Genomic DNA, 13988 nt, shown 5'->3' with positions numbered 1-13988 from the left:
TCACTTGCTTATTTTTCCTTGTGAACTTGCAGACAACGGGCACCATGAATGAGTTAGGTATGCAGTTATCAGATTGGTTTTCAGAATCACAGTTTTCATCTGAAATGCGTGTGTGTGTGTGTGTGTGTGTGTGTGTGTGTGTGTGTGTGTGTGTGTGTGTGTGTGTGTGTGTGTGTGTGTGTGTGTGTGTGTGTGTGTGTGTGTGTGTGTGTGTGTGAGAGAGAGAGGGGGGGGGGAGAAAGAGAAAGAGAGAGAGAGATTTGGCACATACCTGGCATTGAAATGTAGCCTGCCTTTGTGAACTATTGCACTGTTATTGTTATTACATTGTTACAATTGAACTAGCTGTTACACTGTATTAACAAAATCATTTCACAAACAATACTCCATTGTGCTAACATTGAAATCTAAGCATCGTTTTATATTTGACTGGCCAAGCCTTAGGCAAGAGTAAACTGAGGCAATTCTTTATTTCAGTTGGCAGTGTGGAGGTCACTGTCTTGAGAGGAAAAAGAGACACCTACTGGTGTTCCCACACATCCATTTTGCAGAGGCCTGATGTATGCCACAGCATAACAGTTTCCAGTGACTAATACAGCCCAAGGCCAAGCTGTGAGACTCCATGCACTCAAACACATGGCAGCATACTCGGACACAATGGGAATCGCAAAAAAATGCAATTTAAGACAGTTGTCGCTGCATCTATTCTATGCCATAACAGATGATAAGACATCTGGCATGTGAAAATGTTGTAAAAAAAAAGAAATGGTAGGAGATGTAAATTATAAAATGTAAGTGCAAAAAAAATCAAATTATGTGATTACACATCATTCATATTATGATGATGTAAAACAATATTTCTCAGTTGAAAATACTTTCAGGTTTTCTTTAAAAAATTAATTAATCACACAGATGCATTTGACTGTTTTGGTCCTAAGCATCTGTAGATAATTTATAAACTTTAAAGGTGCATTGTGTAGGATGGTGGCCAGAGTATTACAATGCTGCTCATTGAAACTCCTGCCATATTGCCATATTTTCATGAATATTTACTAAGTAATTAACTAGATTTACCAGTACCGAAGTACAGTGAGATCTGCAGCTAAAATGCTTCTTTCTGGAAATTAAAAATGACGGACATGCAGAAGATCCCCCTTTTCATCTATGAAAAGTGCAGTTTCCCCAGTCATAATGAATACTTAGAATTTGATGGTGGTGGAATGTATTAGTGAAATGGGTAACAAATGTGAATTTGCAGCATGCATTTCGGAAATAAACTACTAAAAATATTACACAGTGCACCTTTAACAGACTCAAGGTCCAGATACATATAATAGGCATATCCACTTACATTATACAATATACAAACACCCCCTTTGTTAGTTAGCATACCATTTTCAATATGGTGTTGAGAAATAACACAGAGCTTATTATTTTGCTATTTTAGAATTGACATGGATATGCTGCATTATAGATTATCACTCTATATTCTCTCCTCTGCCACTTATACTTTGTTGCAGTTAAAGCTGAAGGTCTCTGAGTGGTCGTTTAACATCCTGTTTCTTCTATATAGTAGCACCATATACATGTCTGACTTCACTGGTCCACAATATCAATAGATGGTGTTGGAATTTATTAAATATGTATTTCATTGATCGCTGAAAAGGATAGAAACTAACTCTTTTTGACAAATAATTTTTGAAGCAAGTGCAAAACCTTTGCACAGATGCGTCTGGAGCTATGTTGTCAAAGCTCCATGTATATGTCCTCAATTATTTGATCTTAATCTTTATTCTTTACCATTATTAGAACTGTCTGCAAAGCTGCAGCCCTGCGGCAGTGGTCTTAAAATTAATACATGTTGATATCTTAGGGCACAAATCTGCAACTCTGATATTTGGTATGTGCAGGGGTCAGGAACCTATGGCTCTAGAGCCACATGTGGCTCTTTTGGGAACAGTATATGGCTCTTACTCCCCTAGGGTTTCCAACCGTCCCTTGAAATACGGAATAGTCCTTTATTTATAAATAAAAGTACGGGTTCCATGTTGAGTTGAAACCAGACACGGGAGGTTAAATTGTGTCAAAATGCAGGAAATTACATCAAAGAAATACAAGATTTTCGGGGAGTGGACTCCCAGACCCTCGCCATGATGAAGTTGACAGTTGACAACCCTGTACTTACCTGTTGGGCTTAATTGAAATAGATGCTTTTCATTGTATTCAGTCTTTTTAAAATGGTATGGCTCTCAAATTAAAAAATTTGGCGTTCATGGCTCTCTCCACCAAAAAGGTTCCTGAGCCCTGTGGTATGTGTATTCATGGTTAGATGTGCCCATATCTCCCAAAGTTTCATTTGATTTGGTCAGCAAAATAGCCTGTGTGATGACCGCTTAAATATGTAGGCCTATAATGCTCAACCATAATGGTATTCAGAGGCCATTCACTGCGGCTACTGTTCCCTATTCCTCTGGTTTGGTTTGTCTTTCAATTGAAAACTTGAAGATACAAATGCTCCCAATATGTAGCTGTTTTCAATCTGCATTTCTGTGGATTATCTCACATTTATTCATGTACTACATGCCGATACCAAAATGCTTTTTTAATGCAGTACTTAATTTCCCCCTGGGGATCAATGACTTGACATATGTATTTGCAGTTCTTCTAAGCAGACATGGTTGCACACAGTATGACAAAAAAACTTTTTGCACACATTTTGATCTTGAATGGATCTATAGGACATTGGTTTTAAAATAACTCCCTTTAGAAATATTTTTTAAACTAAAATTTGCATTGCTGTGCAAGGTGATAACACAATACCTGTGTACAGGGCTGGCGATAGTGACAGGCTGGTCGCCAAGGGTGCCAAATGGCTTTTGGGTGCAATAATAATGCCTGGAAATCCCATAAAATTAGAGTGTCAAGGGAAATAAAACATTGACACCATTTATTCCTGGGTACCCAGTATATAAGCACTAGATCAGCTGAGCTCAGTCAGATACAGCGTTTACAAATGACAATTTCTAAATGCACAAAAAGTAGCGTGGTGCTAGTATAGGGCACCAAATTGACTAGAACCGGCCCTGCCCACATGACCTGATGGCAAGACATATCAGTGAAGATATGACCGATCTACTTTTAGAGTGATCTCTGAAGTGACCAAACTCGTTGCCATTGGCAGCGGGTATTATTAGGTGGGCATTACAGAAAAGTGACCACCGAACGTTGGGGCTGCCCATTGAAAGTGAATGGGACCTCTCGCAACATTCTGGAAGGCCGTATAATAAAAAGTAAACAGTGAACTCCCCTAATGCCTCTTTTCCACTGCCGGTTTTCTGGTAGGCCTACAGCTCTACACAGCACGACTCGGCCGAGTCGCTGTCGAGCTGTAGGCTATCAGAAAAACGGCAGTGGAAAAGAGGCATAAGTATCCTATAGCCAACCACAAGCTACTGCATGTTAATTTGCTCAAACACTACACTATCACAAATACCTTTCGTAAAGAAAAATATGCTATGATATTATGGCAAGATATTTTGGTCAAACACCCTTAGCAGAGCGCAGTGAGAAGGTAAATGGGATAAACGGCAGCTTTATAAATGTCCAGTGGGCCTAATATACCATTAGGGATTAGGGATATTAATGGGCTGTGTTTTACAGTAGCTGGAGGTTTTCATGTGCCTGCAGAAATAGTGTGGGTGGGACATGTAAATGGCCAGTGCTCCACATCACCCGGCCTCAGCCACATCTGTCCTTGGGGACAACTTCAGACTGCCAGCTGCTGCCCAGTGCCATGGTGGTGGTGGGTGGGTGGGTGCCTACAGCCATTGCACATGAGAGACACATGGTGGTGAGCAGATGTGTGTAACAGATTCTAAGGGCCCAAGCACTGGCAGCACTGTTATAGTGGCTTCTTATTCATGTCTCATCATGAACTCTCAGGAAAATCCAGAAAAACAGAAATGGCAAATGGTTGTACTACATGACACATTTCCATAACAATGTAACACCCAAAGAGCACATGCGTGAAGCTTTGTGTGTCCAGCAGATATTGTATGACAGAGATCTTGTGGTTATTGCCAAATCCAAAAGACACAAAGGGAAAAGCTGCTACTAATCTCTCAAGAAGCGCATGATGTTATGTAACTGAAAACTGAGGTACCATAATGAAGACCACTGTAAACCCTGTCACAGTGAACAACCTGCATTTCAACAAGAAGAGAAATAGCACATATGCACCAAAATGAGCATTAGATTAACATAAACACTGAAAATGGGTGATGTGTCTCTCCTCATGATGCCCTGAGGCACAGGGATGGTATCGGATTTGTATGTAGCCTATTGTAAGATACAGACATTATGTTGGATCCCAGCAGACAGTATTGTAACTATGGCTTTAGAGAAGGTCTGCATGCACACCAGGTTTTGCTTGCAGGCTTGCAAGTCTTTCATTCGATTTGTGTGTAGTCCATAGGAAAAACAGCTTAAAGGGACAGTTTGGTCAATTTCAACATGAGAAGTATTGCTCACGCTACCCTTGACTTGTCAGTACCTAGCCTGGGAACTCCCATACTGCCTTTAGTTCTACACAATCGTTTCGATCTGAAAGACAGTATGGCGAGGATGACTCATAACGTACAAGATCATGGGATCTGTGTCATAATGGCCAAGCATTCCGACCTTAACAGTTTCTCTGCCCAATCAGAGAGCAGGGCAGTGTGTCATAATAGCCAAGTATTCCGGCCCCATACGGAATTTACAATAGGCAACTCCCCAGACCTAATCTCACTTGTGATTAGGTCTGGTGTTAACCAGGCAAGTCAGTACCTGGTGATGCCACATTTTTCGGCTCAGCCCTTTCCGAGATATGAGCAATTCTAATGGGGGCAGCGTTTGTTTACATTTTCAAAAAATGAAACATAGGCCAACTCCAAATATTTTCCCAAAAGGTACTGCTGTTTGCTAGTTGTCTGCTGATGTTTTATAACCTTTTGGTTGTTTTTGGGAATAAATAAAAATGTTTTTTTGAAATGTAAACAAAGAGCTGCCCCCATTACAATGACCAGGATCTCGGAAACGGCTGAAGAAGAAGGAAAAAAAATCTCAGGCACTGACAAGTCCAGGGTAGTGTGAGCATTACAACTGCCTGTTGAAATTGACCAAACTGTCCCTTTAAGAAGACAGCAAACACACAGGCCTACGCCTAAAGGGAACGCTGATAAAAAAAAAGATGTGATGTCTGTACGGTTCAATAATTGAGTGCAACAAGTGCACAGTAAAATTTGCAGAAAAGTGTTACATTTGTATACCTGTTGAATAAGTGTTGCTTTAACCATATACAATATTTACTCTGAGGAAAAATGTAGGTTGCACGTAAGTTTCCAGTTTATTAGTTTAGACGTCAGTGGAGGAATTGCACTTAAATTAAGTTTAAATGCATGCTACTTTCTAACATGTCACAGAGGGATGAGGAAACCTTTGTTATGTTTTATAACGGAGCAACGTGATTTATATTACCTATTCCCAAACAATCCAATAAACTGACTGGCAACTCATCAAGAGACAAAGACAAGAGAAGGTTTCGTCACTCACAGATTGTCATGTACACCATCAGGTCAATTGAAAATTCCAATGTTCAAAATGATGGCATATAGTTCCAAGTAAATATATATCGTCTCAACCACTGGGGGTGCATTCAGAAAAAGCATCATCTTCATTTTAGTGGACAATATATTCTGTTTCCGTCATGCCACAACTGAAAAGACTGGAATGAGTGAAAGCTGTTCTTACTGTCAAGAGCTCCCTGGGACAGCTGGGAGACAGTGAACACATGTGCGGCATGCAAACATATTCTGGTCTAACTCAAATGCCCAATATAGCATCTGTACAACCATCACGTGCCGTGGGGAGTGGGAGACAATCTTTACTATCAGCTGGTGGATGAACCGGCCTTATTCTTCAAGGTCCTGCAGGTATAAAAGCAACATGTCAATACAAGGCAAGGCAGAAAATGGACATCAATAACTGCCATGAGAAAGAATAAAGGCAATCGTGCTCTCTGCTTGGCTTTTCATCGATAGACTTCCTATACAAGTATTGTCCAGCTGTGGCTCCTAAGAGGCTGTAGTTGTGGAAGATGGCTGTCACGGTTTGAGATAAGGTAATCCTTACAAGTGTCACATAAGGAAAATTAGCTGTGTTACAGCAGCACAAGGGATTAGTAGTCCTATCAGAGAGCATCAGGAAAACAAAGCACAACATAATGACTGAGACAAACAGACAGAGAGATATAATGAGGAGATGTTAGTAAAAACATTTATCTAAAACCATTGTATTATAAAGTGAAATAATTTGGAGCATTGTGGAAATTTGACAACCTGACAGCCAAATCTCCCCTTTAATCTGACAGGAACAAATAAACCAGACATAACATTTCAATTCAAGGTTTAGGTGATGTTTATGTTTATGTTTATGTTTATGTTTATGTTTATGTTTATGTTTAGGTTTAGGTTTAGGTTTAGGTTTAGGTTTAGGTTAACATAAGGATATATCATACATATTACACATATTACACATACACATAGTGTATGTGTCTTTGGGTGCATTAAAACATTATGCCAACAATAAGAATGAAGGATCCTATCCAAACTAGTACTTTACAGAATGCAGTGACCTGTAACTGGCAGCCTAGTTGGGCTCTCCCCCAGAATACTCTGCATATGGCATGTGCTCTATCCTCTAAAATGTCAGTCTTTCATTACTACCACCTATAAAGCAGGTTGCCCGTGGTCAAGAGCATATCCCAGTGTCAGGTTTGGCCATCCAAAAAAAAGTCTCCTCCTGCGCCCCCCCACATAGCACTTTGTGAAAAGTGAGGTGACCTATTCAGAAAGTAATAAAATGTGTTTTGAGGAAAGGGTACTCTACCACCTGTGGCCAACCTGAGCAGAGTAACTGCCACGGGGAGAGGGGTAAAGGCCCAAATGACGTTCTGTGTGAGATGGCATGCTGAGGCAACATTGCTCTCATAAGAATTCATCAAATTTGGTGTGTAGGCCCAAAAAAATATAGGAACAAAATGGCATGGATATCTTGATCACGAATGGACATTCAATGTAATGAACCAATAAGGTTTTCAATGTTGTAAAAAAAAAAAAAAGAAAACAACAATCTGTAGTGTGTAGTCTACCACGGCACTCACACTGTGCTAAACAGGAAGTATAATAGTTCCATCTAGTGGTATTCCACAAAATTGCTTATTTGTGTCATATGGCCGTTTCTCCTAACAAACTTCGTTGCAGCTTACTGACCAGGGCTCTCAAGTTGTGACCTGAGTTGAGTGACATTTGGTTTTGTTTTTCCGTCTTTGGATCAACCCTGGTCTACCATTCCAGCTGTCAAGAACCAGCAGAATTCAGCCAAGAGAGAAAATGAACCATTAAACAATCACTGTTGCCATACTCCTAGGAAACGAAATACTTTCAATCGAATCTGAATCCCAAGACAAGTGCATCTAGGTTTGAAGTCTAATATGTGAAAGGAAAACATTGTGGCATATAGGCGTGAATGAGTGACTCCCTCCTTAGCACAGGCGCATCATGATGCCTCAAGATGTGCATTTACAACCAGTCATTCAATACCACAACAAAAACACAAAAAATAAAAACGTTTTCTTTCACAGATTTTATTTAGCAATCATTATTCAACAGACTAAAAACTCCCGGCTGCACTTGTGAATGTCATAAATGGATGAGTGGTTGCAGAAGTCATAAACCAGGGTGGCATGATTGATGATGACTGCATACATTTTCTGTCATCAACTTACCAACCCAGTTATTATGCCGAGCATCAGACAGTACTTGAGATAATTTGCCACTCAGTTTCTAGTACAGGCCATGGGCATCTTTCGCATTGAATATGACAATTCTGGCCTGGCAAGGCCTAAATGCTGGGGAAGAAAGGAATCACCGGAGCATCTTCAGATGTGGAAAATAACTTGTTTTATTGGGCAAGCGCCAAGACTAACGTTTCGACTTTCACACGTCTTCTTCAGAGTTCTGAAGAAGACGTGTGAACGTCGAAACGTTAGTCTTGCGCTTGCCCAATAAACAAGCTATTTTCCACATCTGAAGATGCTCCGGTGATTCCTTTCTTCCCCTGCATTTACCTAGTCCTTTCCCGAGACGCACCAGATTGTGAAGTGCAGGAGCGCGGAGGATATCTCTCTTTGCTAAGGCCTAAATGCTATTGCAATAACACCATGGTCCAACATCAATTTTATCTGTTATTTACTCTAACCAAAATGTCACAACAGTGATTTTTTTATCAACCTCTACTGGCCTACGTTGGTCTGGAATAGTGTTTCTGAGTGGGGGTGGTATAGCCCCCCAGGGGGGCGTTGGGGACCTCTAGGTGGGGGGGTTTAGAAGGATACAGCTGAGAGGGGGCTGTGCTTAGTTTCCTTCAGGGGGGCATTAGTCCATTTATTTTTTTAATACTAAAGGGGGCGTTAGAACCACTGGTCTAGAACACCACATAAGGAACTGTTCCAGCCTATCTGAAGGTTCTAGGATACTGCAGCAGAAACTCTCTTACCTTGTCATCCTAGCCCAAAGCTGTTCTTCATCATTGCCCCCCAATAGTGGTACAGGTAAAAGCTACCAGCTAATACAAGAGCTGGGTCATCCCTCTCAACTTGTAAGAGGCTTGTGAAGTCTCTTCATAACCACCTTGCCATGGCTGTATTGTCCCCACAGATTGTACTTTGCCAATGTCCTCTTATGTAGGCCTAAATGACTGAGTGCAAGTGTCAGCGAAATATCGTATGTTGGAATGTTATATAATTCTCAACTTCCCATCCCTGGGTCCTAGTAGGCTGCAGAATTGACTTAAAGGCATTATGTCTTGTTTTTAAAACAACGGATGGGTCCCAGCTATCTATCTCAGCTGCATGCAACTAGGCGTCTTAAGGTCACAGCAGAAAGACTTGTTGGTGCCCCATGTGTATGTCTACTGTTAAGCTTTGGCTAATATATTATCAATGTAAAAAGACCTAGTTTTTGTGCAAAGCTTCCAAAAAGCAAAACTATTTCTGACCTGCTGACACCAGCCAACATAGTGGTGTACAGATACATGACTAAAGCTCAGCCTTACTATTGGTAGTCTGAAATACAGACTCAAGACAACCTTGGATGCTTTCATTTAATAATTCTGACATATTATCTAATAATGAAGTGGATGAGTGAGAGTGAAAAGGCTGACCCAATGGCTGACCCTGCAGCAAATACCCTAGAGTAAGATAGGGTATAGGATAGGATACATATTTGGCTCTTTTGGACTGCTAAAAAAATAAAGGGGACACGAAAACAACATAGTGCAACTTCAAGTCAACCAGTTCAGAAGCAACACATTTTATCTTCTGTTGTGTAAAGTCAACAGGTAGAAACTGGTCAATTGGTAGAAACGAGGGATAACCAAGGCACCCCTTAAAAATAGAAATAGGCCTATTCTGCAGGTGGTGTCCTCAAAACATTTATCTGTTTTCATCCTGGCTGATGTTTTGGTTACACTTGCATTTTGTCAGTGTCCCATCCCTGGAGGTACCATGAGTCGGTGTCACCCACTGAAGTCACTAGTGCTGCTCATCAACACCATCACATCAATGCAAGCTGTGGTGGCAAGAAGGTCAACTGTGTCTCCCAGCACAATGTTCAGAACATGGGGGAGATACCATTTGACACACCCATACTCCATGAGACGTTAAAGGAGTGGGCCTTTGGAAGGATTAAATCCTGCAGCGGGATTGCTACCTCCTCCTTTGTGCATGGGTGTATAGGAAGCAAAATGAGGTTTAAAGGCTGCTGACGTGTATGAGGGTCCTCCACACATGGTTACCTGTGATAACAGCCCAACACTGTGAGGTCCTCCACTACCTCGTTGCTCAAAGGAGGAAATAATCCCACATCTGAGTTATTGCCCTCCTATGGCACCTTTCATGCCTCCCTCTATCCTATAGACACTGTGCTGGGAGACACTCTACATAACCTTGCCACCCTATGAGGTGCCATCTTGGATGAGAAGCACTACCGAAGGTACTTCAGTGAGTTGACAAACACAGGCATGGTACCTTCACAGGGATAAAATGCAAATGTTACCTAAAGGTCGGTCAGAATGGATTAGATAAAGTAGAAATGATATGTGGAGATCACCTGCAAGATGTCTTGATAATTGCTGCACATTTCTACACATTTTCTGATGCATTTCCACAACAATAGGAAAAATTGGATTTACAATCTGTGTTGCTTCATATCCGCACAAGCTGATCTCACAGAGGTATGATTGTCTTGGATATTCATTGCATCGTTTTGATGTCCCCTATATTTTTTGAGTGTATTTTATTTGTTAAGTTGTAAAGTTTATTCATCTTAAAAGCCGTACCATCACATTTGGACAATGCAAGTTCTATCATCTTTCCAATTTCTGTTGAGAAAACTTAGTACACACATAAAGGATAACTCCAACTCGTCATGTGTTTCTTCAATCTCTATGTTTTCTTTGTTTCCATAGTGGAGTTAGTCTGGGAATTCCCATGCTGGCTTGTGCACTCGTTCCAATCTGAAGGACAGCATGGAAACCCTGGCTGAAATCTTCCAGAATTTGGGAAACCAACCACAGAGTGGGGAGGGAGGCTAAGACTAAGTGACTATCTGAAGCTTGTAGTTTGTTTACAGATGCACCATGTTGGCAGGTGTGAAAACTTTTAATCAAGCTTTAAATAGTTTAGATCGACCTTCCCTACAAGAAAATGAATAGATGGCATCCCAGACCTCACTTGTGATGTAGTCTAGAGATAGCCAGTATGTTATATTATTGAGAGGAACATTTTTTTTTTTTTAAATCTTCACACTGTAGCTCCCTTAATTGGTTATTTTGTCTGCCTCATGCGCGAACTATTTATTGTCATTCAATTTGTGCCATTAGGCCTATATGAATCGCGGGTAAATCAGTTTTACCACATATTTAGACTTCGAACAAAAGAAATAGGACACACGGGAATAATAGGCCTATAGCCTAAAATAGGCAGCCTGACTGGATCGATGGACGATTTCCAACAATAAAAGACATATGAAACAAAATAGGCAGCTACCAGCTTATTCAATGAATAAAACTATTGCTCAAGAACATTGCCTCGCCGGGCAGAGAGAGAGAGAGAGAGAGAGAGAGAGAGAGAGAGAGAGAGAGAGAGCGTGCGCGCTCCTATGCAGTGTTAATGTAGCGATTTAACTTCTCTCTCTCTCTCTTTACTGTAGCCATGGACTTAACACAGGTGCATGGGTTCTGTAATGTTTTCAACACTGTTATATAGTGTTCTGACTCATGCGCGAACTTAATTGTCATTCAGAATCAGAAACATCAAAGTGTCGGCAGACAGCATTCTCTTGTTGCTGGTGCTTATCGCATCTAAAAAGTTACCGGAAAGTCAGAAAACTCGCTGCATGACAATGTGCTCAATGGTCAATAGGCCTACTTCTAGATTATTCTAGATTAGTCTAATAGCATAGACGCGCTCTGTCTGATTCAAAGCGAGCACAAGGGTCCAGGCGCGGAGTGGCCGTTTGGAGATCGGGGACTTGTCCCGGTGGGCCGCGGCCGTGAAATGTAATATCGCGGCCGTCCTGTGCTCTTATCCGGCCCTGAAGTTTTGAGATTGTACTTACGGTAAATGCACTGACTTCCCACTTTCCATTACCCTGTATTTCATCCCTGCTGACTAGCCAGTATTTATACCGTATATCAGACGGCAATAGAGTTCTTCAGTAACGCGGAAGCATGTAGTAGATTGTAGTCTTTCATGTTAGCATTTAAGGACTTCCTGGTTCGTATCGGCTTCCGGCCTCCATTGGGAATGAATTGGGGCCAGTTTCAAATAAGCTCAGAGTGCAAGCACGCGCTTAGCGAACCCCCGCAAACTGTCGAGGGTGTTAAAAATAGGCTGTAGGTATGACATGGTTTGCGAACCCCCGCAAACTGTCGAGGGTGTTAAAAATAGGCTGTAGGTATGACATGGTTGATCATTTTGTGTCAAACTTCGACATAAATACGATGTTGCGTCCATATGCTAAACCCGGAAGCTTTTGGCGACTACAGAAGCGGCGCCTGTATCTAACGTCATGTACGTGCGGAGGGTTGTACCCATGGCAACCAAAGGAAAGTATGTAGTTCGGAAGTTTTAATGATCAGAAAAGGGTTAGCAATATTGAATTATAATCGTCATGATTTAACATGTGAATACACCAACATGATGATACGATCCGTTCCACTAATGAGAAAGGGATGCGGGGACACGCTAATGTTCGTTGTTGGCGTGCAACTTATATTTTTGCCAAACCTGAATCTCTATGGCGTTTTGCAATGTAAAAAATCGCCATGGAACCGGAAGTCCAAACGCCGCATACAAGTTGACGTCAACGCTGAAGAGCTCTATACCTCACTGACGGTGTCAAACAGTAAATTGGCCACACCCCTTCTCTACTGATAATTTTCATACACCGTAGATCGCGGAAGTTTACAAGATCTTAGTAACACAGTTTCGTTTTCAGTATTTAAATAACCTGTGATATGTAGATTGGTTACCAAAGGATGGAAATATTAATAAATTATAATTTATTTTCCGATTTCCACACGACTGTTACAGTTTACAGTCTTTCCAGTCCAGATTCACTTGCTCTGTGGTTATTCAATTAGGTTACGAACAGACTCCACCAAGTGGTAAGGAAGAGAACTGCACCTAACAGAAGCAATGGGTTTTGTTTTGATTTGTTAGAACTACCAGTATATCTCCTTATAGTCGAAATAATATTATTATCATACATATATTTATATGTGGCACATTTAGAAATGGAACAAAATAATTACCACACAAGATTCTGAGGTGACCAGGGTGTGTTTTCTAAATTGTGGATTAAAGTGGAGTGATTGCAAGAAACAAAGACATTTGCTGCGACGAAGACAGTGTTTTACGGTAGGCCTACACCGTTTGGTTATACATTTTGTTGACTTATGGTTGTGCTTTGAAGTAGCTAGGTTTGGCTTATTTGCTGCATGGTGGGTTTATTGCACAATGTAGACAGACTTTTTGTAAGCTATAGGCTACTGTACTATATTTTGTAAGCCTACTCTTCTAAAAATCCCCACACTCAAAACTTTGTGCCCATGCTCATCCTGTCTTCCTTAAACGATATTTCAATTTCAAACTGTCAAAATGACAGTGGAGTGCACATTTGCATGGAACAGTAGCGTGATGTAGCCTAACCTAGTAGGCCTATGGATGCTTTGGACTGTTATGATGGCTCCAGTGGTGTAGTCTACTTGTTTGAAGTGGGTATACTGAATATTTGAGCATTTTTTGAGGTGAGTATACTGTATATATTTGTGCTATTATAAATATTGGATCTATCATTTTTAAGTGGGTATACTGAAATCCCAGAAATGTTGAAATGGGTGCATCCTGCGTTTTACGTAGACTACACCACTGGCTGTGCATTTCATCAAGGTGTAGGCTAAATTCTCCACTTCAGGTTGACATTTTGACAACACTAATGTCCACATGTAGTACGACTGCAGATTTCGTGGTTTTTGTCTTTATGGTTAGGAAACCATGTTGTTCGCTTTTTTAAAAAAGGGCCGCCAAGGGGAAAATTGTCCCGGTGGGAAAAGGTGGGCCACTCCGCCCCTGCAAGGGTCAATAGTCCACTTCTAGACGCATTAAACCGCACTGCTCTGATTCTAAGAGCAGGCTGTGCTTGGTCCCGCCTCTCTGCCCGCAGCTGGGGCTACTCAAATACTGTTCCAGAAATGTAAGGAGTAGAAAGTAACATAGGCCTACAGATATTTGTCAAAACATGTAACGGAGTAAAGTAACGGCGTAAAAGTGAAAAAAAAGCTTCTCAAATATTGTCTAGATAATTGTCAAAAAATGTAAGGGCGTA

Source organism: Engraulis encrasicolus, chromosome 16 (assembly GCF_034702125.1).
Source record: "Engraulis encrasicolus isolate BLACKSEA-1 chromosome 16, IST_EnEncr_1.0, whole genome shotgun sequence".
NCBI classification, from domain to species: domain Eukaryota; kingdom Metazoa; phylum Chordata; class Actinopteri; order Clupeiformes; family Engraulidae; genus Engraulis; species Engraulis encrasicolus.
This window is presented reverse-complemented; position numbering follows the sequence as displayed.